This window comes from Pygoscelis adeliae, unplaced genomic scaffold (genome assembly GCF_000699105.1).
Source record: "Pygoscelis adeliae isolate BGI_AS28 unplaced genomic scaffold, ASM69910v1 Scaffold66, whole genome shotgun sequence".
NCBI classification, from domain to species: Eukaryota; Metazoa; Chordata; class Aves; order Sphenisciformes; family Spheniscidae; genus Pygoscelis; species Pygoscelis adeliae.
The window spans coordinates 10,122,204-10,127,823 of NW_008825167.1; positions in this window are offsets into that span (position 1 = coordinate 10,122,204).

Here is a 5,620-nt window from a genome sequence, read left to right on the forward strand (position 1 = left end):
GTAACTGAGGGCGCTCGTTCAGAGGAGTTCGCGCCCCGCGCTGGAGGGGAGCCGCTCTCTCGTTACTGGGCGGTCGCAGCCCGTCCTTGCGTTACCGCGAGTGGCTGTGCGGGGGGGGCCGGGCTGTGCCGGGGCGGCCGGGCCTGCGCGCTGGCGGTCTCCGGGAGAAGCAGGTCTGTGGCCGGAGTCCCCTTACGTTCCTGACCGCGTTTAAGGGGAAAACAAAATTCGGTGGTTTTTGCAAGTTTGGACTGTGGAAGGCCTGGGGCATCAAGTGAAAGTGTATCCATAGCTCTGCGGAACTGACCTGTAATGCCAAAAGTGGAGGCTCTGAGATGGTAATTGCTATTCTAGCATATTGGATTTATCTTTCAATTCTCTTATCTTTACCTTCCATCTCAAACTGCTCCCTTTTGGTGTTTGCACAGTCAACCTATCCTGCACACCCCTTCTTCTCACCACCTCCACGCTGAAATCAAAGGAGTAACGAATAGTCAGTACCTTGCAGGAGCAGAGCTCTCATGTTTCCTTATCATCTTTGAAGCTCATTCTTGCTTTTTGCTGCAAAGGTCATACGTGTTTTGCACCTAGACTCGGTGATCATGCCTAGAATGGTAGGAAGAATAACGTCCCCCATCTTAACTGAGGATGTAAGTACCAGCCTCTCATCACCTCACACCTCTTACGTCTACCCTGAAGCTGGAAGTGTGAGTGCAGCAGATGCACAAATATCTGAACTTGTGTTAAAGTAATTAGTTCAATATCAAGAAGACCAAAGCCATGATTGTTCAAGCTTTGATGTGGGCAAATTCCACCTGAATAAATTGCGAGAGGCTGAGGTAAACTTGTACGGAAGTACTTCCCACCACGAGCTCATTGACACCAGTTCCACGCTATCAAGATGAGAATTTGGTCATTATCAAGATGAGAAGTAGGCACTGAAAACCTACCATCAACCAAAAATTATAGCTCTGCAGATACTTTCTGTGACTGGGTTAGAGTGATAAATTGCAGTGCTTATTCTGCTGGATTTCTAAGATGGGTTATCAATATAATTAAGATTGGCACTAATTTCTCCATGTCCTTTGAAAATCACTGCTACCGCTGCAAGACAGCTTGCATATTACTATTAAAAGAAGGTAAATAAAAGCAAAACAGCTTTGAAGCACTATAAACTTGTTTATATGCAAGAGACATACTGTTTTGGAGCATATGCTGTCACTAACTCCTTTTTCAGTGTTAACATTCTCCTTCTGGTTTTAAGAGTGGGAATCAATTCTTCTGTTGGAGCAACCAGAACACTGTATTGTCATTGTGGTATCATCAAACTTGGGTCAAAGTTGTTAGGTTCCTAGGGTAAATAACAGAATAGAAATACAGTCATGAATTCTGTAAGTCTGCAGAGTGTCTCCAAAGGAAATAATGATACTCCCATCTTTGTAATATTATTTAGGCTGACGAAACTATTAGAAAGATCTGCCGCAGGAAATCTTTCAGCAGTAGCAGAGCGTAGAGTACAGCTAAAAGTTTCAAATCACACAAGGAGTTAGGCGCTTAAACACTTTCTGAGTCAGCACTTATTTAAGGATAGAATTTTGCCTAACAATCATAATACCTTTGAGATCCCATTCTAAGTGATTTATTTTAGTGAATATTTTCCATTTCCAACCCACAGATGACTCTTCCTATTCAGCTGGTAGGTTTTTTGATACCCACTCACAACAAAATTCTTACTGTTCTTTGCACTGAAGAAACACAGACCAACCAGGGTCCCAATGTGCTAGGCAGCGTAAAAATACCAGGGTCAGGCTCAAAATGTTTACAGAAAATCACAGCCCAGTCAATATAAAAAAAAAATACTCTTTATTGCATGTGTATGACTGTATAAGTCGTGGAAAAGGGTAAATAGCATTTCTGGTTGTTGCGAGCTATTAGCAAAAGTTGACTTTTTGCATTAGCAGTTAGCATCAGTTCTGTAAAGCCGCCTCCATCTGAGATAATGCAGTTTCTGTCCGCAAGTATTGTGTAGTATTATTCCTCTGTACTGGTAAAAGCTGAAGGGCTTACATTATGTGACTAAATACAGCGTCACACCATTAGCTCTCATGGAAGCATGGCATGTCCTAATTATTAAAAGGAAACAGAACAGGTACTAGCAGGTATGGGAAGTATAAATGCATAACTAAGTGCGAAGGGGACCTTTAGCACCTTTGTTTTTCAGCTGTGCAAAATTTAAAGTTCATCCAGAAGGGCATGCTGAGAGATCAAGCCTTCCTGTTTTAACAGATGGGTTGTAAGTAAATCCTCAAAAGCATGATAGGAAGTTAGTTGTGGCACTTACTGAGCACGGTTACCATCAGTGCTCTGCCATTGATTCAGAGTTGGGTAAACCTGTAAAATACTTAATTTTGTAAAAATTACTGGGACAAAATCCTGATGTTTTGTTCAAGAGTGTCTTGCCTATGGCTGTTGTGTAGAAATGAAGCACTACATAGAGCAGTCTCAAATTGGCAACTGATGTTCACCTAGTGGGCACAAAACATCTACGTGGTCTAATAATAGATCAGTGCTAGAGAATTTAATTTTTTGAAAACATTTAGTTCAAAAGCCCTGTCATACAAGCTCATATTCATGCCAGCAGAATTCGATATGCCAGTTTTATGGTTACTCTGCAAAAAAGCTTGAAGGGTTTGTGCTCTGTTCTGTCTCACTGATTTCTCCAAAATACACTACATGTGAAAAAAGTATGCAAAGTAATAGTCCTTCCTTTGTTCCTTTAGAACAAGGTGGAGTTAAGGAGCAGAAACGCAAGCTTCCCTCATGCTTCTTATGCCTGTAGATGTGGGAAATCATTCTCTGCGTAGGCTTTCAGTTCTGTTTTGAAGCTTCAGCAATTTTGCAATTGATACAACTTTTAATTTTTTTTAAGAACTAGATGGGAACATCTAGATTGAATTTTCATTCATCAGAAGCCATTATGATGCAAGCAGCTTTCAGAGACAGCCAAACTGAGCTTCATTTGAATCGGCTGTGCAGCTCCCTGTTCACCTTGAGGTCAGTAATTGTCATAAACTAGAAGACGTTTCGATATATTTTTTTCTCTAGTTAACCAAATATTTGCATATTGTGAAGATACAACAGTTGCACATCATTGAATACTAGCTGATCAACAACTTCCATTTCCCATCACTGTCATTTAAGGTAGTTTTAGCTCACACAAGCAAGAGTGCAAGCGTACTAAGTGTAGCGAGTGATGGATAATCTCTGTTACTGTCCGTCATCTTAAGAGACAGAAAAGTTCTCTCTTGAAGGTATGAGACATCGATCTTTTTCCTCCTTGCTTTACAGAATTGCTTGTATGTATGGTAAAGTAACTAATGCATGTTTTACAGCACAGGAAAAGGGAACAATGAATAAATTCAGGTTTCTACTGACTTGTAGCAATGAGCAGGATGATGATTTGATCAAAAATATCAATACCTCACAAGCAAATGGTGATGTTTTTGACAAATGGAGAATACTATGTTCTTCTACTGCAAACCCATCACAAATTAATTTTGTTCTTACAAAAGTAATATTTGCCTGTCTTTTGCACATCTGTTTTGATAGCAGTCTGTTTCCAGCACAGCCACCGTCTGCACGGGTGTTCCTAATAGTGGTGGAACATCTGTGCACTGAACCAGTTTAACAGGTTTGGGATGAATCGGTAACAGCTGGAGAATATGCCATTTCATTCTCCCAAAAGGCTGCCTGCCCCTGTAGGAACTTAAACCTGATAAAGGATGAGGAAAGCAAAGCCAGGTCTATAACTACCATTACTGTTAACCTTTCTTCTTACCACTGGGTAAGAACAGACATATGGTTTAAAGTTTCCCTCCATGAGATGGCAAGAAAATGAAGGGCAGGAAAGGCAGGGGAAGATAGTGCGAGACTTTCCAGCATGTTTGAATTGATATTACCGAAACACGATGCATGTGGCTGGAATGTTTCTATCAATCACTGTCTACAAGCTGTTTAGGAGAGACAAAATGGGTAATAAGGTGTGAAGGAGTAAGACTATACAAACTAAAAATATTGCTTCTTGTATTAATATCTCGGAATTGCAGGATCTTAAGTGCTCATAAATATTAGCTAACAAAGCCTCCATGGTACTTCTGTTATGGATCTTAACTCATCACTAAATCATACCAGAGAAGGAAACAAGGGTTTTATTATGCACAGCTGCATAATGAAAAGTTGGGATGCTATAGCAGATTTATTCTCTTAAGCAAGCGCAATTTAAATTACATTTCCAAAAGCAAATAGATTCATTCTGTAACACAAAAGGCATTGCACCCAACATGTGGTAACTTTCTATTGGAATTCGCTAGGAAAAAAAGAAGTACTGGACTAAAAATGAGTTGTTGTCTAGAACTAGTAATGATGAATGAAACCAAGTAACATTCAATTTGGGCAGACAACAGATCCAATTAATATGTCTCTATGGATCTGCAGTACTTCAAAAAATTTAATATTTTTGTATTGAATAAAATTGCAGGCAAAATGGAGGAAAAATATTTAAAAAGCATGAATGATAATTGAGACTTCTTGAAGAAGACTTTGTTGTCAAATAGGTAAGGGTTCCAGAGTCAAAAGACTATGGGCTAAAACCCCATCTCAAAGCAAAGACAATTAAAAGCCAAACATAAATACAAAAACTAGAAGTTACGAAATGTAAAAAAAAAAAAAAAAAAAAAAGGGAAAAATCCTACCAAAAGGGTATTAGGAACAAAAAGCATGCTAACAGTCCTGAACATTCATTATTGCATGAATAAAGTAACTGTGCAAAAAAGAAAAATTGAATACCAATTTCCATCCTGGATCTGGAAGGGATCAGAGTGGCCCACCACAGCAGGTAGGGATTAATGAGGCAAATTACTCTTTGGACCATGGGCTTAAATCACACACAAGTTGTATTTTTTTCAAACACAAGTTTGGGATCAGTAAAGGAAAAACTGCACAAGTTTTAATGTCCCATAGGCAGTCTAACGGCTCTTTTTTCTCTGTAAGCTATGAATCAATTTAATAGCCCTTCTGGATATAAGCTTCTCCTGTATGGAAAACAGGATTCAGAGAAATCTGGAGATCACTTAGTTCCTCGTTCTTCCTCGAGGCAGGATGTATGTATACATGCCTGCCTAATTTCTGACACATTTGCCTAATCTGCTCCTAAAAATCTGTAATTGTGGAAGTGGAATCCTTTTTTAGGCAGCCTATTCTAGTGCTTATCTATTTGCTTTCAGTACTGCTGCTGTACTGTCGTGCCATTTGCTCAGGCATTTCCCTGGCTGCGGACAAAAAAAGCACTGAAATGAATATGAAAATATACTCATTATACTTTAACAGGCTTGATTGCTTAGATTGATTTTAGAAGAAATTCAAGAATTTGAAACTGCTCAGTTCTGCGATACAAGGAGAGTTGCTACATCTCACTGTGTCTCCGTTTCTTGTAGCGAGTAAAATAAGACACACAAACGATGGGCAGTTAAGCCTTCTTTGTTAACAATTTCTAAAATCTTTATGTGAAAAGCAATTGTAGCAATATTATATAGCTGTTACTGTTGTTAATAAAAGTGACATT